This window comes from Rhinatrema bivittatum, chromosome 6 (genome assembly GCF_901001135.1).
Source record: "Rhinatrema bivittatum chromosome 6, aRhiBiv1.1, whole genome shotgun sequence".
Classification (NCBI taxonomy): Eukaryota; Metazoa; Chordata; class Amphibia; order Gymnophiona; family Rhinatrematidae; genus Rhinatrema; species Rhinatrema bivittatum.
In genome coordinates, this window is record NC_042620.1 from 116,789,805 (window position 1) to 116,816,829 (window position 27,025).

The 27,025-nt window shown below is 44.7% G+C and overlaps 1 long non-coding RNA gene across 1 annotated transcript in view; it reads left to right on the forward strand.

Annotated features, from left to right (window-relative positions):
• The window catches only part of LOC115093697, an 83,393-nt gene extending 75,465 nt beyond the window's left edge, over positions 1–7,928 (forward strand). Inside the window, exons 4-5 of the long non-coding RNA XR_003857382.1 lie at positions 5,896–5,929; positions 6,197–7,928. This is a non-coding gene — a long non-coding RNA (uncharacterized LOC115093697). The remainder of the gene's footprint in view (positions 1–5,895; positions 5,930–6,196) is intronic.
• Positions 7,929–27,025: the final 19,097 nt, after the last annotated feature.

The window sequence follows — 27,025 nt, forward strand, 5'->3', positions numbered from 1 at the left end:
TTCCCCTTCTTTCCACCACATCTGTCTTTTGTGTTCTCCTCCCTTCTCTTCTCATCAACTCCCTTCCTTTTCTCTCTCCATCTCACAGTCTCTGATTCAGCCTAGTTCAGTACTATGGCTCTCTTTATTACAGCAGCAGCAGCCTGTGACATGAAAAGAATGGTGCTCATTGTCCCTGCAGCTGCTCCATCTTTCTCTCCTGGCACATCTACCAATATTAGAGTATTTATCACTACTAGACATATGCAGAACTGTACAGACAAATATGAGATTCACTGCTTAATAGAACTTACGGTCTAGTCAAAACACACAAGACAAGACAATTAAGAGGCTTCAGGAAATATATTTATTACAGTAAACATTGTTAAAATCAAAATGCCTCTGATCAGAAAGAGCCAGGAATTAAGGCATGATGCACCAATTCAGGAGGTTGGTTCCATGCACATCGCAAAAAGGGGGAAAGCATGGCTTTGGAGATGGAGAAGAAGGGGTTCGCTAGCAAGAATATGGGGAGATAAGAAAGGAGAGCAATGAGGAGTGCATAGTAAGGCTCTTCTATTGCCCCTGTACTGCTGCTATCACTCTCCTGTTGCGTAGCTGCTTTTTTGCAGCTACTCTTACTCCTTTACCCAGTAGCAGATATCTCCTCAAACAGGAGATCAGAGAGGATAGTCAGCATGGAATCGTTCCAGAAGATCTGGGAAACTGGAGTGGTCTGACATTTAAAATGAAATGCTACTGGTATTTTGATCTCCAACTGAATTTCACACATACAAGTATGTAGGGTTGCCAACTTTTAACTGTCAAATTTCCGAACATTTGGAGATGCTGTTTAATATCTTCAGGAGAGCCAGGCGGTTGCCCAGGGTGCCATCAGCTGAGGGGTGCCCTGAAAACCATGGGGACCAAGGAGGAGAGGCCCAGCGTGGTCACACCTGATCCCATCCCACTGCAGTCAAAGAGAGGAATTGCATGGCCATGGTGGATCCCATCCCGCTGCTGCCAAAGATACACCCAGCCTGGTTGTAGCGTATTTCACTCTGCTGTGGCTGAAGACAGGACCAACCTGGCCATGACCGAAGACTGAAATCACGTAGCTGAGGCAGATTCCATCCCACCATAGCTGAAGAGAAGACGGGGGGGGGGGGGGGGGGGGGGGGGAAGGGGCGCCATCGGTTGAGGAGGGTGCTTTTTACCCATGGTGCCATTCGCCTTAATTCCGGCTCTGATCTTCACTGATGGGGTTTACTCACATGAGACTTTTAATGCCACTCTTCACCATTACAAAACAACAGAAACCTATAATTTAATAGCAAATAAGGACCAATCTAGTTTGCTCAAATACTTTCTGCTACAGGGCAGGATTTTCAAAAGGTTACGTGCACCGGGCCTATTTTCAAAAGGCCCGGCGGCACACGTAAAGCCCCGGGACACGCGTAAGTCCCAGGGTTTGCAAAAAGGGGCGGGGAGGGGGCGGGATGTGGGGGTGGGGAGGGGCGGGGCCGGGGTCAGCGGCTCCTGGCACAGCGGCCATTTGCCGCTGTGTCAGAGATCGCATGCCAACTTACGCGTGTCCGGAGGCAGACGCAAACGGTAAAACAAAAAAATTTGGGGGGGTTAGAGTAGGGCTGTGGGGGGGGGGGGAAGGTTAGGGGAAGGGGTGGGAAGGTCAGGCTAGGGGGAAGGGAAGTTCCCTCTCAGGCCGCTCCGATTTCGGCCTGGGAGGGAATGGGAGAAGACAGTGCGGCTCTGCGCACGCAAGGTGCACAATTGTGCACCCCTTGCGTGCGCCAACCCCAAAATTGGGCATACATGTGCTTGCGCCAGGTAGCGCGTGCACATGTAGGCCGCATGAGCTTCTTTTAAAATCTACCCCACAGGGTCTTAGACCCCAGTTGATCTCTGGCTTTTCCCTCACTTCTTTGCAATTAATGATCCCATGCTTTCTTTAATTGTTATTGTTTTTGCCTCTTTCACCTCCACTGGGAGTTTATTCCATGCATCTATCATCCTTTTTGTGAAAAAATATTTTCCTATGTTATTCCTGAGTCTATCCCTTCAGAGCCTCATATCATGACCACTAGTTCTCAAACTTCTTTATTCTGAAAAAGTTTTGCTTTTACCAGCCCAGGGACCAAATTACTGTTTTGTAACATTCTTTAGGCTCTGATTAAACCATGAACTGAAGTTTATGTAAGTGACAGAAAATAAATATATCCAACACATTGAATATACAATAGCTACCAAAGCACACACTATGGGGTAGACTTTAAAAGGGGAAACATAAGTGGAAAATCATTAGCCTGTTTTTTACACTGATTTTCTCAATTTTTGTTTGTTGTAATAAACACTGATAAATTTCCGGAAAAAATAAAATGAAAACTGAAAATGAAGGTCCCTAACTGTATTGTATAATTGAAGGGGAGGATCAGACACTAACCTGCAACATGAAGGCTAAAAATCAGGACATTTCCGAACATTTTAGCCCTCCTCCTCTTTTCAGGACAGTACCCCAAAAATCTGTACAATCCAGAAAAATTCTGGACAGTTGGCACCCCTATATACATGTGTATGTCACTCCATTTTTTTTTCCTGTTTTTCATCTATTTTCTTTAATGATACAGTGAATGAATGGGAGTTGTCAAATGGAGAAATAGCCTTCGACTTTCACAGGATTCTAGTCTGGATTCTTTGACAGCTGTGATACACCTTATTGGATCAACTTAAGAGTTATCCAAAGACGATGTTGCGTGTGAGCTTTTGAGAGTACATAGGTCGCTTCTTCAGAGGTAGTTGTACATTTCCAGTCTGTGCTTCACTTAAATGCAGTCCACAAGATGGAGCTGCTGAGGTGGTATGGACCCTTTCCCATAAAGTGATCAAGCACATGAAGCCGAAGACCAAAAGTTAAGAAATTTTACTTTGCTGAATTTTATATCTAAGTGTAAATAATATAGTAACGGTCCTCTGCATGCAGATTGCTCTGGAGCTTCTTAGCTCTGACTGTATCACCTCTCAAGAAAAGTTTATATAAAGTTTATATCATCCATTAGCTACAGTCCAGCAGGTGTTGATTCAGAGCTTTATGGAATATTATTTTAAGACTAGGCTGTCTCTACAAGCTTCTTCATTTTATCACATCAATTTTTACCCTTATTTGTAAAGCCTTGTCCACAGGCATAATTGCATGATGTTGTGCAGGATATGAACAACTATGCCATTAAATATCCTAACACAGTAAATCATATTAATGAATCCTCATTCGTCATAACATACATACATATACGTCAACAAAATGTAGTTTTGCCTGACAATCTGTCGTCTTTTGTAAATGAATTCATCACTAAATTATTGCTGTAACAAAAATTGTGCTGCGTGCAGACAATAGAAGGTAAGAAAATGTTCAATCTGAGTCTGGAATAAGGCACAGTGCTAGTGAGGTGATAACACATGTATGTTGTTATTCTAAGTAAAGGCTTGTCAAAATACAGGTAGAATTTCAGAGTTTGAGGTAATGCTCTTATAATGCCGCTGTTGATGTAGAGGGCAATTTTGAAGGGCCTTTCCCTCTCTGCATGTAAAAGAATATGTATAATGCCAGTACACGTACACTTTTACAAACAAAGAAAGGCGATGTCCCTGGGGATGAAGTTGGGAAAGAGTTAGCACTTACACGCTTATGGGATAATTTTCAGAAGTATTTGCATGCTTAAAACTGGATTTTACACGTGTAAATGCACTTTGGGCTTGATTTTAAAAAGCATTTACTCACTTAAAACTGGATTTTACTCGAGTAAATGCACTTTACTCGTGTAAGTGGGTTTTTGAAAATTGCTACAATATATGCCATGAATTCTCCATAGGATTTGCTCACGTAAGTGTCCTTTACTCAAGTAAATGGCTTTTGAAAATTGCTACAATAGCAGTTACATTTATACGTGTAAATCCTTATGAAAATTACCCCCTTTATCTGTGTAAGTGGGCTTTTGAAAATTGCTCCAGTATATGGCATTGAATTATCATTAGGTTTTACCCAAGTGCACTTTAAGGGCCTGATTTTAAAAAACATTTACTTGAGTAAGAGAGTTTTTGAAAATTGCTACAATATATGCCATTGAATTGTCCATAGAATTTACTTGAATAAATGCACTACTCAAGTATTTGGCTTTTGAAAATTGCTACAAAAGCATGTTACATTTACATGCATAACTCCTTTGAAAATTACTCCCATAGTTCTCACAAAAATTACAGGTGCAGATTTCTGTGTGTACTTTCTCTGACCCAATTATCAAAAGGAGTATTTCCCCTTTGAAAATTGGCATAAAGTCTGCGGGCGGGTAAAATGTATCTACACCTCTGCACGCAGTTTGAAAGTTGCCCTCAAAATTTCTCAGTATTCAGCAATTAATAAAATTGGTTATTTTCCACCAAATGTCTTGGGAGTTGATCAGTTTATTTTTGGCTTCTTGGAAAAAATTTGTGCAACAGATAAGTGGCACCTAGTTTCAGGAAGACTATAGCATGACCTGAGCAAGTTGAAAATGCATGCAATATGCAACAGCATTGCAGATTTTCTTTTGTTTTTAGTTAGGCCTCTTTCTTGTAGAAAATTTTAAAGAAAATAGAATATGGTTGGTGAGAAATGTTTCCTTTGTTGACAGTATTATATGGAAATTTGCAAATAATTTAAAATCGGTAAAAGAAAAGAGACAAAAGTAAAGCAAAACATCACCTGTTATATGTTCCCAAAAAGAGAGGCGCTATAAGTCTCAACTACAAAATAAATCTAAAATTGAAAAATCAGACTATTTTGTGCTTCTTAAACTGATATCAGAGACTTGTGCTAAATAGAATAATCCGCTGCTTCTTGCTCGCAGGTACTAACTTAGGCCAGGATTCATCATTCTGTGCAGAATGATGAATCCTGCACTACAGGGGGGCGGGAGTGGGGGCAACGAGGGGGCGGTCGAGTGATAGCCTGCAGCTGGCTGCAGTATGGAGGTGCGGCCGGCTGCAGGCTATCGCGGGCATAGCGCCACCATAAAAGGTGGTGCTATTCCCCATGCTACTGCCGGCGATAATGTTCGAAACATTATCGCTGGCAGTGGTGCTGCCACCGATTACCATAATTCCCTCCCTAACTCCGCCCCGACTCCTCCCCTCCCCCTAATTTAAATCTTACTGCCGCGATAAGGTCCTATCACGGCTTGGAAAATAACCCCGATAGAGTGTAAGCCCTCTGGGGATAGGGAAATACCTATAGTACCTGAATGTAATCTGCTTTGAATTGCTGAAAAAAGTGCAAAAAGTGGAATATAAAAATCTAAATAAATAAATTAATTTAAAAAAATGGGCTTCAGGCAAAATCAGATGGAAGCACTTGAAGTAAAATCATTTACCAGTTTTTAATTCCTATTTTAAACTACAAATCCACAATCACTTATGCTTTCCAAACATTGCTTTGGAACAAACAACTTATCTTATAAGCTACTGCTTAACGTCCATCATGACTAGTGCTCCCTTTCACAAACTGCCGTTTAAATGTTCCCTTAGAATATCCCCGACATGGTCCATGCTACGACATCATTAATGACTTTGTCTGGGGTCAATTTAGATTAAAAATGTAAGTTTCAATAATGGTGGGAAACATATTTGAAAGCTGTAGATACAATTATGATTTCATTAAGCGGGTAATTTTGTAACAGCCCACATAAAATTGAAGTCAATTAATCACACATTTTGCATCCATTATCCCACCAAAAACTACCTGAACACAATTACCCAGGCCCAATCTGTGCATGGATTTTTTTTCGGGAAAATTAATGAGCATTTGAAAATGCAAAAGTATGTACATTTGTTCAAACCCCTCCCTAACCCTGCCCTCTCCCTCCTCAGGAATGCATCTTCAACCTGCGGGTAAACAGTGCAGGTAAGATATACTTGGGTGCGTTTACAAGCATGTCGGATGGGCAATTTTGGTAAAGCATTCTTTTATCTGTGGAAATAGTTTTGAAAATGATCCTCTAAAGGTTAACTTTCTGTTAGGAGTATAACAATTCTGTGACATTTCATCCTAGTGTTTTTCCATATTCCATCTTTTGCTTCCCCATTCTCTGATGCACACTGCATAATGTATCTTCCCCCTGCTGTTCTCACCATAATCCTCACCAAAGTGTTTCCTTTTTCTATTTTGCAGATAAAGAGATGTTGAAAAATGGCTCTGAGAAACAGAATAAAATGAGTGTAACAGAGTTTTTCAGTAAAAAGGGTAATTTTAATAAGCATTTACATGCTAAGAATTGGATTTTACGTATGTAAATGCATGTTACCTGTATAAGTGGGCTTTTGAAAATTGCTACTGTATATGTCATTGAATTATCCATAGGTTTTATCCACATAAGTGCAGTTTATGTGTGTAATTGGCTTTTTAAAATTGCTATAGCATATAACATTTACATGTTTAACTCCTTTTAGAATTACCCTTTATATGACTTCCCTGTTAGGGGTAATTTTGTAGCTGTGCCCATTGGTGTAAAGCCTGTGGATACTTTTTGCCCACAGACTTTACAGGAATTTTCTTGCTTACTGAAAAATAAGAAGTAAAGATGGCTTATATATGAGTATTTTACTGTTCACTGAATTTCAGCATAGCAGATTTTTATTTTACTTTCAAAGGTACTGAAATTAAATATTAAAATTGTGTATTTACATAAATACACAATTTTCTGTGATCAGATGTATAGAATATAATATAGTTCTGCATTTGGGTGTCAATGCATCAAGTAATGTAATTTCTTTCTTGTGTTATTATTCCATAGTTTCTGAAAATCCAAAGACCCGGTCTGCATTTTATGTCTCTTTCAATACCAGTAGAGGGAGCCATAATGATTAATTTGTGCAGATCTTTACAACACATTTATAGATTGCTTTCCATCCCTAGATCTATACTTTTGCACTTTAAAATTCAACGTATACAACAAGTGTTGTCATCATGAATGAACTGCCTTCTGCTCAGGCCATTAAAAAACATTGTGGGAAGCAATAGCAATATGACCGTGCAATCAAATTTATATAGACTTTACAGATGTTATTTACTATGAGGGCAATTTTCAAACTGCCCGCATTGCTGCAAAGTCTGTGGGTACTTTTTATCTATAGTCCTAGCACCAATTTTCAAAGAAAAAGTCCACGTGTACCTTTACTTTGAAAAATTGCCCCAGGAAAAAGTACCCACAGATTTGCACCTCCTTTTTTTACGGATTCTTTTTCTGACCAAAATTACTCATTGAAAATTCAAAACTGTGCATGTCATTCTCTCCTTAGACCCTTTACCCATCCTTCCTCTATTACAATGCAGACAAAATACGCACCTAATGGAACTATGTGCTCAACTTTACCCGTATACAGAGTGGGCAATTTTCAGAAAAGTGATTTATGCAAGTAAAATGCTTTTTACCCACAGAGATCCCTTTGAAAATTGCCCTTCTATGACCCTTCTAACACAGACTAGTTCTGGGTATGAGTGATAGGAGGGATTAAAGTTTGGTTAGTGAGGATTTCTTTATGGAACCTGTGTTTTGTCTAGCTCAAGATGGTTTTTATTGGGTTCTGTAGTAGCCGTCAGATTCTAACTATTTTATTTGTCATTGCTATGTATTATTGAATCTGAGCCCTCATTGAACCTATAATAGAATTTAAATTATGTATGGGAAGGCATGAAAGACGAAATAAATTATTATTATTATGCTTTGGCCAAAGCCCATTGAATGTGGGGCATTTTTATTTCCTTTTTCTGTTTATCAGATACATATTTGCTGGTCAAAGGAGGTAATATGAATAAGAATACACACATCCTGATGTGAGATATAGGGCCGGATTTTAAAAGCCCTATGTGCGTAAATTCAGAGGATTTACGCGCGTTGGGAGGTTACACGCCGGGCCTATTTTAAAAAAGCCCAGCGACAAGCTTAAAGCCCTGGGACTGGGGGTGGAGAGGGGGCGGGGCCAGAGGCCTCCAACATAACTGCCATTTGCCACTGTGTCGGAGGATCGCATGTCGGCAGGCTGCCAGCGTGCGCAACTCGCGCCTGCCCAGACGCAGGCGCAAAAGGTAAGACAAAGGTCGGGGGGGTTAGAGTAGGGCTGGGGGGGGGGAAAGGTTAGAGGAAGGGGTAGGAAGGTCAGGCTAGGGGAAAGGGAACGGGGGAAGGCAGTGCGGCTCGGCGTGCACAATTGTGCACCCCCTTGCACATGCCGATCCCCGATTTTATAACATGCGTGCACCTGCGTACGCATGTTATAAAATCGGGCATACATGTATGCGCGCCGAGTAGTGCGCGCACATGTACTCCCGCTCGCACCTTTTAAAATCTACCCCATAATGTACACCATTACTGTCAAACAAAATGTTATGTGATATGGATTCAGTAGGAAAATCTAATATGAAAACTGAAAAATATATGTTTGATTGAATAGTTATATTATTCTTTAAATCAGAGGTTCTTGAACTAAAAGAAAATTATTATTATTTTTACCTGGTTTTTTTCTGCTCCTTTGGGCATTCTACAGCACCATAGTCCTTCCTTCACCTACGCATGAAGTTTTCTCCTATTTTTATACTCCACTTAGTCCTCCTATCGCAGTGTCAGACATTGGCTAGAGATCACAGACTGCAACCCCCTGTGCATCCCAGGATATGTGCACCCTAAGTCTGGCCAGTAGGTGTCACCACGACCAATAGCTGAGATTTCTTTCTCCCCAGGGACTGTGAATACTTCCTCTTCAACATCCCCAGCCCTTGCTGGCTACAGGAACAGAAACCAGGCCCAGGGAACGAATCTTCTGTATTGCAGTATCCAGTATTGTTGCTGAGCCACCTAGCTAGCCCTGGTTCTCAGGCATTTTAACTGTTGGTTTCCCTTTTCCAATTTGTTCATCATTTCACTCTGATTTCTAGCTCAGGGCAGACAGGCTGCTGTTCTCCCTCTCTCAAGTGCCTCTCATCCTACCATCTCTCCTTCCTGTCCCTATTTCAGTCTTCCATCTCCTGCATTACCCCATTTTCTGGTTCTCTGTCTCCTTCTCAGCCATCCATTTCTCTTCTTTCTTGCTCCCTCTATCAGGTCCTCATCTTCCATCTTTCTGGCTCTCTCCCTCTCGCAGCCACTTTTATACTTAAACCAAAATATTTTACATGGGTAAATGTGTTTACCAGCGGTGGATTGCAGGAAAATATCAGCCTGGGGGACTTTTTCAAAACTGGCCCACAGGTTATCTGACTCCCTCGTGCACTTTCTCTGTAACATGAGTGTCAACAGCTCCCTAAAGCACACCAAGTCAACTCTGGAACCTGGCAGAATTAAACCCAAATATTGCCAAAATAAATTTCACATTTTTTCCTAAATAACTAAGAAATAGAGCATAATCTAGACCAGCAGTGAGTAAATAAAGCTGTAGAACCCGTTCCATCCATTGAAATTGGTTAACACACACGCTCATATCCTGGTCTGGCCAACCAAGCAGCTCTTGAACTAGTGAAAGTAATGAGACAACTACACTGCCAGTCAATGTCAGTCACACAAACATATTTATAGATTATAGAAACTTATTTGGCACATTTACACTGACATACACTCTTTTCTCAGACACTTTCTTCACAGTCACACAGATAAACCCACACACTTGAAGGGGTCTGAACGCTTCAACCTGACAAAGGACTTCATGTACCAGAATTCCCTGCTTCATGACGGGTTTACTTACAGTCTGCAATACAGCTGTAATTAGGACATTGAGAAACTCTCTGTCAGCACATTGCACATTTTCATCTTTTGGCTTCGCTGTTCTTATTCTCTGATAAGCTTTCACTGCTGTAACCTAGATTAGAACAATGGATGTATTATGTGATGGGCTGTATTACTGCAGACTCGCGAATTCCTTTCCAGAACTGCAAGTCCCAGCAGCCTCTCCTGCAGAACATGGGAGAAGTTTCACGAAAGTTCCAGGGTGTCGAGGGAGGGGGTCAGTAGCCCCTTCAGCCGGAATATGCTTGCTCAGCAATGCTTAGAACGCATGTGTAAAAGATAAGAACTGTAAAGTGCATAAGAGTCTGCTCCTGGAGGGGAGGGGCATGCAGTTGTACTAAGCCTTTGTCTTAGCTGCATCTTGCTGGCAATAAAAGTCTATCTTTACGGATCAGTTGTCTGGACCTCCTTACTGACTAAAAAGAGACGGTTACATTTGGCGAGCCTCAGCCAGGAGGTACCGGGGATGCTATTTTAGCCCCCCAGTTGGTCCAGGGGATTTTGTGGCGGAGTGATCCCCCAGACTTGCCTGGTGAGTGGCCACCGCTGAGTTCAGTGATCAGGTATCCGAGGGGGTCATTCCACGGAGATCCTCTGAGACCTTTGGGCTGGTGATCCGGGAAGAAGGCTTTCATGACGTTCGGAAGAACCCTGCAGGCGAGTATTAAGGGAATGATGGGAAAAGTGAAGAATAGCTAAAAGAGTAGCAAATAACCGGTCCATCCGTGAGGGGACCGAGGGGGCTTTGATCACACCCCAAGCGGTGGTTTGGTAGGAATTGCATTCCGAAAGCCACGCGCATAAAAAGAGGAAAAAGAAGTAACGCATACGATAGTGGGAATAGGTTTCTTGTTGTGTGAAAGTGACCCTTTTGTGTCTGACGGATACGGACCCCTTACCTATCCGTCTTCCCTTCCCTCCTTTGTCTGTGATTCTATCCTAATGGGAGGGGGCGGTTCTACTCCATTAAAAGTCATGACGGAACACTATAGGGAAGTGTTCGATAGACATAAATGTACTAAACCCGGAATGATTCAACGATGCACCCATAGGTGGCCCGGTTTGTGTGTAAATTGGCCTCCGGAAGGAACTTTCAATTTCCAAACGGCCACAAGGGTCCTGAAAATAGTTAGTGAAGAAGGGAATCCGGGTTGCCCTGAGGATTAACCGTACATAACTGCTTGGATTGCAGTTATTGAGAATCCTCCGTCGTGGGCAAAGAAGTTAGTGGAGGGAGCCGCCCTCGTAATGGTGGCTCAGGTGCACAAAATGGGGAACTGGAAGTCCCCATTATTAATTAAGGATTGTAATGTATGTAACTGCTATCTGTGAATTGCAAGCACATGTACCAGGGATTCTTTGTTTTTAATTGTTTTAAACCCTAATAAGAAGAGATTTTGGGTTACAGATGCTGCACAAGACTACTATACAACAAATTAATTTACAGTGTTAAGTTAAAATACTGATTTGATTACTGAGAATGCATTTACTGGTGTTGAAGTTTAGAACTTGATGGCAGTTAAGGGTTAACGGCAGAGATAATTACAGGAGAGAGGAGGGAATCGAGCCAGAGAGAGAAGAGAAAGGAAAAAAAAAAAAAAAAGGGACATTGGCTAGCCTGGGTGAATGAAGACAAAGAGAAAGAAAAATTGTTTCGTTTGTTTTAACAGAACATTATTGAAAGTTAGTTGATGGTGTGCGTATGTGAATAAAGATAGAATTGTGGTATGTTAATTAAAAGAAAGGAAGATTGTAGCTCCAAGTTTCTGCTGATTAAATTTATTCTCCAAGGTCCTTGCTAAAACTGTCTGTAATCTGACAAAGGATTGCTACTTGCAAAGAAATACCAGAACCAAGGGTCCCTTACAAATCATTTAGTGCCTTATGATGCAGGCTATTTTTAAGACATTTTATAGCAGCAAATTAATTGTTACAGTACAAAGTGGAATGGTGGTGCGTCCCACTGCGTGTCAGTACGTAGTGCGTAGGCATTCAATATGGCTGTGCGTTTCAATGCTGGCATTGCTAATCAGAAGTTTTAGTTTTCTCATATCTTCTATCCCAGTGTCCTCCCTATGCTTATCTTTCTATTCTCTAATACCATGTTAATTATTGTTCTTACTTGTCTCCTATATATTATCTGTTATTTAAAAGTTACATTGGAACGCATGATAAAGTATGAACTCTCTTTTGCTGACGCAGTTTATTTTGAAGCTGTCTCTGGGAAATTTAGAGAAATGATTAAGAATGGGTTCTTTGTTAAAGTTTTTCTTGTTGCTTCTTTGGCTAGCAGTAGTTAAATATGCAGAGTTACTCCCTGTTTTAAGGAACTGGCAAGATAAGACAGCCAAGCATGTGCAGCGCTGACTGTGGGAATTACAGGATGCCGTTTGTAAAAAAAAAAAAAAACAAAAAAAACAAAAACGGAGAAAACAAAGACTTAATATTAAAAATTTTGATTCAGTGGCAGGCGCAAGATAAGGATTATTGGAAGTTGTGGGCAAGAAAAGGGGCCACTATGCAAGATTAGGAACAAGAGCAAATATGAGTCGGCCCAAATGATAAAGTAGTGGCCCCCACACACATATATATATATATTGCAATTATGTTCTTTTACCACTGGTGGGGGCTGGGCTCTGGCTATTACCATATGTTCTTAGTGTTTGCAATGTAATTGATACAAGGCTTCCAAGGGTTTGATCATCACTCCTGCACACCTAAAGCGCCCCCCCCGGATCCTTGCCTGCAGATCCAGGTTGACTTTATTGAATTAACCCAATGCCAAACTTACAAGTATGAAGGAAGCAATGTTTTGCAGCTTCTCAGCCTCGTCAGAACTGATTTGCCTCCAGGCGCAAGTCACCTATTCAATTTCCAGATGGACTGTGATCTTTTCATCGTATTTTGAGATGTATGGGAACAGGGATCAGGAAGAGAAGAAAAGGGCCCGTCCCTGCAACCAGGAACTTAATAATAGAGACCCGACATCCGAAAGAAGCTGCAGAAGGCCGAAGGCTTTGAGGGCATGAGCCTCAGCCAGTTAAAAGCTATAGCAGACTAGGTATGTGGAAATAGAGAAGTGGAAGAGAAAAGAGAGAAGCAAGTAGACATATGAAGGAGAAAGTGACTGTTAGCCGCCGCTCTCGAGGACACTCGGACGGGAAGGAGCCAAGACAATGGCAGACCGCGAAGAGGAGGGGGAACAAGACCCCCTTTGGGAAAGAATCAGTGTGCGTACTGCAAAAATGAAGGCCATTGGAAGAGAGACTGTGAAGAATGGCAAAAGAAATACGGGAGCCCTGCAGTGAATACTAACGACAAAAATGGACCTGCACCGAGACAAAGGGGCCGAGGAGGAAGGAGATCGGACAACCCCCACTGGCAGATGGCGGGGGAGGCGACAAGGAGCATACAGCCTGAAGAGACCGGGAGGGAAGAATCCCCACTGACCCTCTGGTGGAGATCCACGAGGTAACACAACAAAAATCAGGGGCCTGTTGGACTCAGAGGCCAACGATCTACGAAAGAGACTGTTTCTGTAGTGGGTGCCTCAGGTTAGGTACTCACTGCCCCTCTGCAGAAAGAATGAACTATACAAGTAGGCGGGACCATGGTATCCCTTATCGGATGGAACCTGCTGTGTAAGCCTCAGACCACATTGAGATTTCAACCAACAGGGGAAGTTAAAGCCTCCTTCGGGGACCATCCAGTGATACTCATCTGTCCCCTCCAAGAAGAATGGAGACTACATCTTCCCATAGTCGAACGAACCATCGAACATCGATATGAAAACAACACCCCCCTCAACAAAAACGAAGACAACTGATGGATAGTGTACCCCAAGTATGGTCCGAGCAGAACCCGGGAGGAATAGCTATCGACACTACCCCCATATGGATAGAGATGAAACAGAATGCACAGGTGATAAATCAATCTCAATACCCCATTCCATATATGGCCAGACAAGGAATCCAGATACACCTGCAAAGACTGTATGATTTGGGCATTCTTCGGCGAATCCGATCTGCTTGGAACACCCCTTTGTTGCCAGTAAAGAAGCCTGGATCTAATGACTATCGACCAGTACAAGACTTAAGAAAAGTGAATAGTCAAGTAGCAGATCTAGTAGCCCTCGTCCCAAATCCGTATTCAATCTTGGCTCAAGTCTCTCCTGCATCAAAGTGGTACAGTGTCATTGATCTCAAAGATGCCTTCTTCTCCGTCCCGGTGGCGGAGGAATGTCAAAAGATTTTTGCTTTCACATGGGAAGATGCAGATACTGGAGTAAAGCAGCAGTACACATGGACTCGGTTGCCTAAAGGGTTTAGGCACTCACCTACGCTGTTCGGTGAGCAACTGGCAAAAGATTTAAAGATGTATCAAGTAAAGTATGGGCCAGTCATACAATACGTGGATGACCTTCTGTTGTTTCGAGAGACGTACCTCGAATGTGCGGTATCCACTCTTCAGCTGCTAAAGATGTTGTACTCAAAAGGGTATCGTGCAAGTAAAAAGAAAGCGCAAATCTGTGAATTGGAAGTAGAGTATTTAGGCTTCCAAATACGTGGAGGAACCCGATGTCTGGGGATTTCTCGCACCAGTTCTATAAGAGATCAACCTGTACCCACTTGCAAGAAAGAGCTCCGGGCGTTCCTTGGAGCTGCAGGATACTGTAGGCTGTGGATTGCTAACTATGCAGTTATTGCCCAACCCCTGTACGACAAGCTGCGGGGTAAAGAGGCAGAATCTCAACCCTTCCAATGGGAAGGAAACGAACTGGCAAGCTTACGTCAACTAAAAGAAGCCTTAATTGAACCACCTGCCTTAGGATTGCCAGATGTGATGAAACCATTTCATCTATTCGTCGATGAAAAGAAAGGAATGGCCATTGGGGTATTGACTCAAACTCTAGAATCATAGGAACGACCTGTTGCATATCTGTCAAAAGGAATGGACAATGTTGCAAAAGGATGGCCAGGTTGTCTTCGAAGCATTGCGGCTGCATGCTTACTAATTCCAGAAGCAGTCAAATTAACTTTTGGTCAAACTCTGAACGTAACAACTCCCCACACCATTCAAGGACTGCTAGAGACCCATGGACCAAAATGGATGACTAATTCACGTCTCGTCAAGTATTAAGCCTTACTGTGTGAAACACCTGAACTTCAAATACAGGACAGCAAAAACTTGAACCCGGCCACTCTTATGCCGGCACCTGAACCAGTTGCCCATGATTGTGAAGAAGTCATGACTACAATACATTCCAGTAGACCAGACCTGAGGGATCAACCCTGGCAAGGAGCTTGGACTTTATTAACTGATGGGAGCAGCCAAATCATTCATGAGATACGTTCTGCTGGATATGCTGTTGTATCCGAAGATGAAATCGTTGAGGCTCAACCTCTTCCCCCAGGAACGTCTGCACAAAAAGCTGAACTAATTGCCCTTACTCGAGCTCTGCAGTTGGCAGAAGGACAAACTGTAAATATCTATACAGACTCTAAATATGCCTTCCTTACAATTCAAGTGCATGGAGCATTATAGAGGGAAAACAATTGAACAATGCATCAGAAGTACGTGAATTACTAGACGCAGTTTGGCTTCCTCGCAAGGTGGCTGTAATGCATTGCAAAGCACACACCAGGAAATCAAACCCTATTGTCAAGAAAATCAGAGAGCGGATGAAGCAGCAAAAAGGGGCAACTCGGGAACCCTTCCAAGCAGTATTAATTGCATCGAATCATCAGGCTTCAGGCAGTCCTGGAGCTCATCACCAACGACTGCTTTCGCTCTTAAACTCTGGGCAAAACAAAATACCAAAATTATGACTGCAGTGTACCAGAATAGATTGGTTTTAGATTACCCTCTGGCCCAGGAAGGAGGGTTTGTGGAACATTTAACCTCTCCAATTGTTGTTTACAGGTAGATGACCAAAACAAGGTTATCCAAGACATCACTGATCGCATGGTCAAGATGGCACACGTCCCTGTCCAGCAGTGGAATAGTGCTTGGGACTGGACCAATGGATTCCGTGGTTGGTTTTCCATGATCGGTGGATTTAAGAGCTTGTTTGTTATCCCAGCCAGTTTAATTCTGTTTTGTTTTTTAGGACCCTGAATTATTCCTTTCTTGCTCAAACCGCCTTCGTCGGGTGATGAAGGACATTGCTGAACGCAAAACAGCCACGCAGCTCCTGTCACTGTACATGTATTCCTCTGAACCTATAGAACCTGTTTAACCATCCTCATGTTTTATCCTGGGCCATCTTCCCATACATGACAAGTTCGGGCTACAAAGGGGGGTGGAGCCAATAGGGCCCATCCGTCTCAAACCCGTGAAGAAACCATCGGACTGTTTGGGAAATTAGGGCCCCCTGAGAACTCAAATTGCTAATTTTTCTTGTTTCTGTTTCTTTCAGCTCCACAGTTGCGTTGTGATGGTGTGATACTTTTCATAGAGAATGATAAGTATCAAAGGGGGGAATGAAGGGGTCTGAACGCTTCAACCTGACAAAGGACTTCATGTACCAGAATTCCCTGCTTCATGACGGGTTTACTTACAGTCTGCAATACAGCTGTAATTAGGACATTGAGAAACTCTCTGTCAGCACATTGCACATTTTCATCTTTTGGCTTCGCTGTTCTTATTCTCTGATAAGCTTTCACTGCTGTAACCTAGATTAGAACAATGGATGTATTATGTGATGGGCTGTATTACTGCAGACTCGCGAATTCCTTTCCAGAACTGCAAGTCCCAGCAGCCTCTCCTGCAGAACATGGGAGAAGTTTCACGAAAGTTCCAGGGTGTCGAGGGAGGGGGTCAGTAGCCCCTTCAGCCGGAATATGCTTGCTCAGCAATGCTTAGAACGCATGTGTAAAAGATAAGAACTGTAAAGTGCATAAGAGTCTGCTCCTGGAGGGGAGGGGCATGCAGTTGTACTAAGCCTTTGTCTTAGCTGCATCTTGCTGGCAATAAAAGTCTATCTTTACGGATCAGTTGTCTGGACCTCCTTACTGACTAAAAAGAGACGGTTACACACTGAGAGTGAATGTATAGGTATCTGTTGTTCTCTGTGTGGCACAGACACACACTCTAACTCGCAACTGTTGTGCTGCTGCTTATGTATTCACACAGTGCATGCTCCCATCTCAGCACTAACGCATCATAGTGTAAAGTTCATGCTTCCTGCCAGCCCTTCCTCATTCTGCAGCAGCCTCCTCCTTTTCCAGTCCCACTCTGAGACTTGCTGGTTCCTCAGCTAACTGCTCCTCTCCCAGCTCAGTCCAGTAACCTCAGATAGAAGCCTCCCCAACACTGCACATGTACTTCCTTCTGGCTCACTCTCTCCCTTCCTGTGCATGTAGCTTGCCTCCACTTCTCTGCCACCCTCCCACCACTCCAGTGCATTCCCATTGACTGCAGGCTACACAGTCTGCTGCTTTTATGGTTCCCCAGGCTTGACTCTGCCTACCTACTCCAGGATATAGGTGACCCGAAGTGATCCATACTTTTCCCTGGGCTTATAAAAAGAAAAACTTAAGCCCTGGCCGAGACAAGGAAGAACCACTAACCCAGTTCCAGATGGGAATCTTACTTTCTCTTGTGGAGCCAGTGCAGCCAGGGCTGGTTCAAGGGTACTGTATAATAACAGATTTTACATGAAACAGAACATTCAAAGTACAGTCTTCTAAGGTAAAAATATCACGTACAACATGTATATTATTTATATGCACTATTTTATTTATTTATTTATTTATTTTACAGGGGTTTTTTTATACCAGTATTCGTGGGTACATCATATCGGTTTACATTGAACTGGGCAGTCAAGGAACGGGGTGGTACCAACCAGAAAATTCTGATATTGCAGTTTATGTAAAGGATGTTGGATGTGGGCTCGGCCTTCAGAAAGCTTTGAGTAAACTGAATTGCAATATAGTAAACCTCCCATATAAAAATAGCATTGACTGCCAGTCCTCAAACAGCAATAACCCTACTTATGAAAAAGCAACACTGCAAATATTACATCAGACCCTAAAACACCAATTCACCTGCTATTAGGAAAACAGAACAAGCAAAGCTGTTATAGATCCCTGCACAGAAACTGCACACCATAATTCTGTAGCGCGTTCTGGCCGCGTAGGTGCCACGACTGGCCCTGCTTACCTCGCGCTGCCCTCCACTAGCTCCGGTCTTGCCGCTGCTGCCAGCTCCTGGCGCCCCCGATGTTCACCGTGGCCCTCTCCGGCTTCCTCAACGCTGCAGGCCTCACAGCGAAGCTCCCGTTGGAGCTCCGCGTCCTCGGCCGCCTCGGTCCCGCCCTTAGGTGCGTGCGTGCCCAATGTCCTGAGCTTTAAAGGGCCAAGTGCGGGAAAACCGATTCGGACGCAGTATGATGACATCACTTAGTAGCCCTATAAATAGCGAGGCCCTGCCCCCAGGACCTCGCCTTGGAAATCGGGTCGACACCGTGGTGTTCTAGTTTGTCTAATCCTGTGTTCCAGCGTTTCCTTGTTCCAGTGTCTCCTTGTTCCAGCGTCTCCTTGTTCCTGCATCTCCGTGTGTTCCAGTGTTCCTGCGTCCTGTGTTCCTTCCTTGTCCTTACTCAGGTAGTACCTTCTCGGACTGATCTCTGGTACTGACCTCGGCCTGCCTGACTACTCTCTTCGTCTGCTGCCTGGAACTGACCACTGCCTGCCTGACCACTCTCCTCTCTGCATCAGCCTTGCTCGTGCTGGGCACACCCCTCCGCTACCTCTCCGGGAGACCTTCTGAGGCCCACCTAAGTCCAGGCAGTCGGGTACCCAAGGGCTCAACCTGCGGAAACCCCAGACTGTTATTGGCGAAGCTCCAGCTAGCCTTTGTCTCCTCGTGTGCTCTGCCTCCTGGAGGCAGGCGCCCTCTGGGTCCGACAAGAGGGCTGTACGAATCCTGCACCAGGCCAAGGGTCCACCTCCAGCGCAATAAATTCCTTCTAAGCTGAGTGCATGAGTGATTGTTCATACATTTTAGAGAAACAGGTTTTACATGATCGCTCACATACATTTTTCTTTGTGCTATTTACAGAAATGGAATACTAATGCTGGCGCTCAAAAATTGTTGGTTTAAAAATTGTTGCTCACACAAAAAACATTTTTTAACACACCTAGTCACTCCTTGGAGGAAGCATTGCTACATGCTAGCAGAATACCTCACCTCAGTCGCACCTTTGGAACACACGCAGACCCTCACCAAATACAAACTTGAAGAGAGACAAAGTATAAATAGAAACATGCAGACAAAAAGCGAATTTGAAACCGCAACAAGTCATACTATGTATGGAATGGAAAAACAAATATGCTTCATTAAACATGAAACAATAATTTCAAGAAATATAAAGCATCAATCAAAATAGTAAAGCCAAACTCCTAAAAAAAATATTTCAAAACAGCCGATGAAAAGAACATCCAATTATTACGAACATATAACATTTTTTTAAATTTCCCAAACATCAATAAAATATTTCAAATTAGCAGACACAGCAAACACCTAATAACTAAAATTAAAGCTAAAATAAATCCCTTCCTCTGCATTCCTGGAAACTTTAGATTCCAGTCACCCTGAGAGATATGCACAAACTTTCTTCTCCGTCTAACACAGATGTTCATTCTCACTCAGATTCCCTTATATTCTCTCTCACTCATATGCTCACTAGATCACACCCGCTCTCTCATACATGCTCACTGGCTTACATGTTATTTCTTACAGACATTCTCACTGTATCCCACACTCACGCTCTTGTTCACGCACATGTTCACTGGCTCACTCATGCTCTTTTATATACATGCTCACACACATGTTCACTGACTCGTTCTTGCTCACATACATGCTCCTATCTCAGTCACTTTCTTTTGCTTTCACACACAGGCCCACTAGCTTAAATAGTCTTCTTGCTCAAACATATGCTCATTGGCTCACTCGTTCTCTCTTGCTCACAAACATGCTCTGGTAACCACAACGAGCCTGATCGTATTATACAGTGCAACAATGGAAAAACAGAAACATAACCACTCCTCACAAAACATCAAGCAATAAAATCAAGAGATATATGACATTATTCATAATATTAAAACCATGAAAAGAAAAAATATGTCTAAACAGCCAACAAACATAGGGGGCCTGATATTCAAAGCGCGTACAGAGCTACTTAGCCAGATAAGTAGGACTTTTGTGATTGAGTAGCGGCTGCTGAATATGTGCTTAGCTTTAGCGGCTGCTGCTTAGCCACATAAGTCCCTTATATATCAAAACCAGCAATGCAACCCCACTCATTTATAACTTTCATATATTTCTTTGTTCTGTTATCAAATAACCATAAAACTTCCTTTTGTATTAAATTATTTCCTAGCATGTAGACAGATGGACTCAGGACCAGTAGGTTATGCTCCCTGCCAGCAGATGGAGATGGAGCAAGCTGATGTCACAGTACATATACTCCTACAGTGACCCCAGCCTGCCAGTATTCTCCATCCCCAACAGATGGTGGATGTGCATCTCCCTATAGGGCATTGCTGTGAATTTTTTTTTAAAGAGAATTTTATAATGAGAAATGAAAGCCCCACTTTCCTGTGGTGATACCTAAAGGCCCCTTCCCCAGTTGAGAATTCCTGAGGTGATTTTCGTGGTCCCTCAGAGGTGTGCCTTGGTCCGGTAGCCAGTTCCCAGCATGGACTTAGCTGCTTGTACAGCTGAAAGGCAGCGGCTGCAGAAGGCCGAGGATGGTGGTGACGGCAGATGCCCTCTCCCCCCGCAGCCAGAGATTGTCTCTGTATTCAGCCGGTAAGCTCTGAGCTCCAGTAAGTTTAAAAAAAAAGAAGAACTTTTACCTTCAGAGACAGTTAGGGGGTTTTTAGGCTTCCTTCGGTCTCCATACTCGGTGCTCCATCCCAACGTCGTTCCTGCTCCCATTGGGGTTAGGGGAACTGGGCAGCCTGGCGGGTTGAGTGGCCCACGTGCGCTAGGTCCCGTGATAGGCTTTTCTTGGAGGGCTGCGTGGTAGGCTGTGGCGGAGTTTTTGCATGCTCCTGTGTGTGCTTTACTGCCCTCTACTGGATGTTGGTGTGTGCAGTGCATTGGCTCTGAACATGCGTTGTGCGTGCCGCACTAGGCCCAATTTTTTCATGCATAACTTTTTTGTGCGTGGTGATATGCTCCTGTGGGGTGCACTAGTAGTGTATGCACCTTGCCTCGCTTATTGCTGGAGCGCCTATAATTTGTGCGCACAACTTTTTTAAGCACGATCCGTTTGAACGCAGTTACCGCTGCTCATAACACTGGTAAACATGAAGCCTAAGCGCCTTTCTCTTTGTGTTGCCTGTAATATTAGGGCTTATGAGCCTGACGTGTCTTGGAGGGCTGCGAGACAAAAAAAAAAAAAAAATCTTTAAATAAAATAAATAAATAAAATGTGTCAGCGCTGTTCGGATGCTCAGGGAGAGTTGTCTTCCTTGGATTTTGCTAAGCCTGGCTCCTCTCATTCTGATGTTGGTCTGGTTATGGTTTTGGCTGGAAGTGCGCCAGATTTTGGCACTCCTTTGACTGGCTCCTCCGCAGGAGATGGCAATTCAGTTGGGCTCACTCCAGTACCTTCTGGGCTTGGTCTGGATCTGGCTGCTTTTACTTGGGTGAAATTTTTTCAAGGTTGTTCAGGCGCAGTCCTCCACTTTGCCCACTCCGGTCAGGTTGGACCCTCAGCCGGTGGCCCCTCTCTCTTCCAATCCTATGGTTAAGCGCTGTGGCACACCTCAGTTCACCACGAGTATCTCCAGTGGGGACCCGAATGGCACGGATGATGAGGCAGATCCCGATTCCTTGGAAGATGGTGAAATTCCTTCTGGGTTGGAGCCGTATTGAACCATGTTACGGTTCTTTCATAGCGATAAACTATTGAAGATGCCTGGGGCGGATTCTTTGTCAGAGCCGAAGAATCCCATTTTGGTCTCCTTGCGTAAAGCCTCTTACTTTTTTCCTGTTATGGATGCCATTCAAGAATTGATTGATCTTGAATGGGACGCCCCAGAGGCAAATTTCAAAGAGGGTCGGGCATTGGAAGGCCTATACCCTCTGGATCCAGCTGTGAGAGAGCGTTTGTGTTTTCTCAAAGTGGATGCACTTGTCTGCACCATCTCTAAATGGATCACTATCCCCATGGAGGGAGGAGCTGCCTTGAAGGATGTGCATGATAGGTGGATTGAATCTATCCTTAAGCAGGCCTTTGATGCAGTGGTGATGGCCTTGCAGATTGCTTCCTGTTGCACTCCAGTGGCGTATTCTTGTCTGCTTCTCTCTCAGGAGGTGGATGATTCTGGAGTGAATTCCAGAGCAGTTATGGAACCTGTTGCTGCCTTTTTGGCAAACGTTGGCTGTGATTTGGTCCGTACCTTGGCCAGAGGCGTGGCTTCAGTCGTGGCGGCCAGATGTCAGTTATGGTTGCGGAATTGGTCAGTTGATGCAGCCTCCAAGGCTAATCTTACAAAAATGCCCTTTAAATGTTCACTCTTGTTTGGGAACGAGTTGGAAAAGCTGGCCAGTAGAGATGTGAATCGTGTCCTCGATCGTCTTAACGATCAATTTCGGCTGGGAGGGGGAGGGAATCGTATTGTTGCCGTTTGGGTGTGTAAACTATCGTGAAAAATCGTTAAAATCGTGAGCCGGCACACTAAACTCCCCTAAAACCCACCCCGACCCTTTAAATTAAATCCCCCACCCAATGCTTTAAATTACCTGGGGATCCGGCGGTGGTCCAGAACGGCGGTGGTCCGGAACGGCCCCCTCAATAGAATCGTGTTGTCTTCAGCTGGCGCCATTTTTCAAAATGGCCGCCGCAAAATGGCGGCGGCCATAGACAAAAACGATTCGACGCAGGAGGTCGTTCCGGACCCCCGCTGGACTTTTGGCAAGTCTTGTGGGGGTCAGGAGGCCCCCCCAAGCTGGCCAAAATTTTCCTGGGAGTCCAGCGGGGTTCCGGGAGCGATTTCTTGCCGCGAATCGTTTTCGTACGGAAAATGGCGCCGGCAGGAGATCGACTGCAGGAGGTTGTTCAGCGGCGGTCCGGAACCCCCGCTGAACGACCTCCTGCAGTCGATCTCCTGCCAGCGCCATTTTCCGTACGAAAACGATTCGTGGCAAGAAATCGCTCCCGGAACCCCGCTGGACTCCCAGGAAAATTTTGGCCAGCTTGGGGGGGCCTCCTGACCCCCACAAGACTTGCCAAAAGTCCAGCGGGGGTCCGGAACGACCTCCTGCGTCGAATCGTTTTTGTCTATGGCGGCGGCCATTTTGAAAAATGGCGCCGGCTGAAGACAACACGATTCTATTGAGGGGGCCGTTCCGGACCGCCGCCGTTCTGGACCACCGCCGGATCCCCAGGTAATTTAAAGCATTGGGGGGGGGGGGGGTTCGGGAGGGTGGGGGATTTAATTTAAAGGGTCGGGGGTGGGTTTTAGGGGGTTTTAGTGTGCCAGTTTTCCTGCCCTCCCCCTTCCCCCGATTTACGATTTTTTAACGATAAATCGGGGGAATTGGTATTGTATCATGGCCCTAACGATTTTTTGACGATTTAAAATATATCGGACGATATTTTAAATCGTCAAAAAACGATTCACATCCCTACTGGCCAGTAAGTGGGGCGAATCTCTAGTTCCCCAGTTACCGGAGGATAAGAAGCAATTACAGCGCTCCTTTTCTATGAGTGGTTGTCTCAGGGGTTCCAAGCGTTTTCGTCCCTACAGAAACCCGATCTTTCAGAGGACTCAGTCTTTTTGTAAGTCTCAGTTCTTTCATCCCTGACAGTCCAAGAGAGGAGCAGGCTCAGGTGGCGGACCATCACAAACTTCCCAATGAAGATTTGCCAACCCACCTTTGGGTTGAGGAGATAGGGAGATGCCTATCTCTCTTTTATCAGAGGTGGGTCAAGATCAGTTGGATCAATGGGTCCTGGAAGTGATATGGAAAGGATATGCACTGGAGTTTCTCAGCATTCCTCAGGACATGTTCATGGTGTCTCCTTCCCACTCCCCACAGAAGGAGCAGGCAGTAGAGTCTATGCTTCTGCAGCTCCTCTGGCTGAGGGCTGTGGCTCCCGTACCTATGTCTCAGGAAAATATGGGGCGCTATTCCATTAATTTTGTTGTACCCAAGAAAGAAGGTTCATTTCGTCCTACCCTGGACCTCAAGTGTGTCAACCGTCATCTGTGGGTGATTCATTTTTGCATGGAAACCTTACGATCTGTGATAATGGCCATTCAATCGGGGGAGTTTCTGATTTCCCTGGATCTGTCCAAGGCATAACTTCATGTTCCCATCTGTTTGGAGCACCAAAGTTTTCTACGCTTACCGGTGCTGGGTCGCCATTATCAGATTTGGGCGCTGCACTTTGGTCTGGCCACCACTCCCAGAACATTTCCCAAGGTTATAGTGGTTGTGGTGGCAGCGTTGAGAAAAGATGGGATCCTGGTACACCCATACTTGGATGACTGGCTGATTTGGGCCAGGTCTTTGGCAGAGAGAAGTCTCTGTTGGAAACAGGATGCTGGGCTTGATGGACCCTTGGTCTGACCCAGCATGGCAATTTCTTATGTTCTTATGTTCTTATGGTGACCAACAAGGTGATTTTCTTGCTGCAGGTGCTCAATTGGGTGGTGAACTTGGCCAAGAACAGTCTCTGGCCTTCTCAATCATTGGAGTATCTGGGAGTTCACTTCGACACAAGGCTGGGCAAGGTTTTTCTACCGGATGCACAGATCCAAAAGTTGATGTCTCAGGTGCATCAGTTGGTGAACACTATCCGCCCAATGGTGTGGAGCTATCTACAGGTGCTTGGTTTGATGGCGGCAGCCCTGGAAGTGGTGCCATGGGTAAGGGCGCATATGCGACTTATTCAGTGCTCACTGCTATCTCATTGGAATCCGCAGTCTCAGGATTATTCGGTTAGGCTCCACTTGCCGATGGAAATCTGCTCTCGCCTCCAGTGGTGGTGGTTGTAGGAGGCTCATCTGAGAAAGGGAGTTTCCTTGTCCTCCCCGAACTGGTTGGTGTTCACGACAGATGCAAATTTCCAGAGTTGGGGAGCTCACTGTTAGGAACTGATCGCCCAGGGATGTTGGTCGGCCAAGGAGGCTTTCTGGAACATTAATCACCTGGAAGCCTGGGTGGTCAGGTTGGCGTGCTTGCAGTTCAGCCGCAGACTACTGAGTCGAGTGGTCTGTGTGATGTTCGACAACGCAACAACAGTGGCCTACATCAGTTGCCAGGGAGGAACCAAGAACCAGCAAGTGTTGCAGGACATAGACCAACTTATGGAATGGGTGGAAGGACATCTTTAGATGATCTTGGCCTCTCACATTGCAGGAAAAGACAATGAACAAGCAGACTTTCTCAGCAGGGAGAGTCTGGAACCCGGAGAATGGGTGTTGTTCACCGAGGTGTTTCAGCTGATAGTGGATTACTGGAGCCTTCCATCCCTAGACCTGTTGGCGACTTCTCGAAATTTGAAGGTTTCTCAATTCTTCAGTCGCAGGAGAGATCCTTGGTCCCTGGGCATTGATGCTGTCATACAGATCTGGTTGGAAGACAAGTTGCTTTATGCCTTTCCTCCATGGCCCTTGCTGGACAGGATCATTTGCAGAATCGAAATCCACAGGGGGCTAGTACTCCTGGTGGCTCAGAATTAGCCCAGGCATCCGTGGTATGCAGATTTGCTGAGATTCTTGGTGGAGGACCCCTTCATCTTCCACCGCAAATGGATCTGTTGCTGTAGGGGCTGGTTCTTCACAAGGATCCGGCTCAGTTCTGTATTATGGTTTGGCCCTTGAGAGAGCTCACCTGTTGAAGCGTAGATATTCTTCTGCAGTGATTGCTATCTTACTCTGTGCTTGGAAGTTCTCCACTTCTCTCACAGATATGTGGATTTGGAGAGTATTTGAGGCCTGGTGTGAGGAGCGTGGTGTTCTTCCTCGTTTGGTTAAGATCCCACATATTCTGGATTTTTTGCAGGATGGGTTGAATAAGGGATTGGCCTTTAATTCCTTGAAGGTTCAGGTTGCAGCTCTTACATGTTTCAGAAGCATGGTAAGTGGTATCTCCCTATCACCCAATCCTGAGGTGGCCCATTTCTTGAAGGGAGTGAAGCACCTTCAGTCTCCCTTGCAGTAGCCGGTTCATTTGTAACCTGGTGCTGGATTTTTTAACGGGCCCTACGTTTTGATCACTGCGTAGCCTTTCCTTGTGGTTATTGATCCTGAGGACAGTGTTTCTGGTGGCTATATGTTCTGCGCATCACATTTCCCACTTGCAGGCCTTGTCTTGCCAGGAGCTGTTCCTTCAGATGACTCTAGGAGTGTTGTAATTGCGTACTGTTCCCTCCTTCTTGCCTAAAGTGATCTCGGAGTTCCATTTTAGTCAGTCCATTTCTTTGCCATCCCTGGATAAGATCAGGGATGCAGAGGAGTATCTCCTCTTGCATTCCTTGGATGTCAAGAGTCTTGTCATGAGGGATCTGGAGGTTTCTGAAATTTCCGAGTTGGATCGTCTTTTTGTCCTTCATGGAGGAAGGAAGCAAGGTGAACCAGCTTTGCAGGCTATGATAGCTCGCTGGATTAAGGAGGTGGTCATGACTGCGTATGTGGATGCTGAAAAGCCATTGCATACTCAGGTTAGGGTTCATTCCACTAGAGCTCAGGCAGTGTTGTGGGTGGAGGTTAGGTTGTTGTCTCCTGGTGACATTTGCTGAGGTGCGACGTGGTCCTCCTTACACACCTTTTCCAGGTTTTATTGTCTGGATGTGCAGACCTGGGAGGATGCAGCCTTTGCACGTGCAGTGTTAACTGGACTGTGGGCAGCATCCCGCCCTTTTTGGAAGCAGCTTTGGTACATCCCACTGGTTCTGAGTCCATCTGTCTACATGCTAGGAAATGGAGAAATGACTTACCTGATGATTTTGTTTTCCTTAGTGCAGACAGACTCAGCTTCCCGCACTCAGCTGCCGACTACTTCTGTTCATGATCCTCCTGTGGGGATCCCAAAGGATTACTGGTAAGTGTTCATCCAGTCCCTAGCTTGGGGTACCTGTGTTCTTCTTGAGTTCAGTGTTTGTTGTTGGTTGAGTACAGTTATGGTTGACTGTTTTTAATCAAGTTTTTTACTAGTCTGTCCACAGTTGTTTTTGAAGAGAATACTGGCAGGCTGGGATC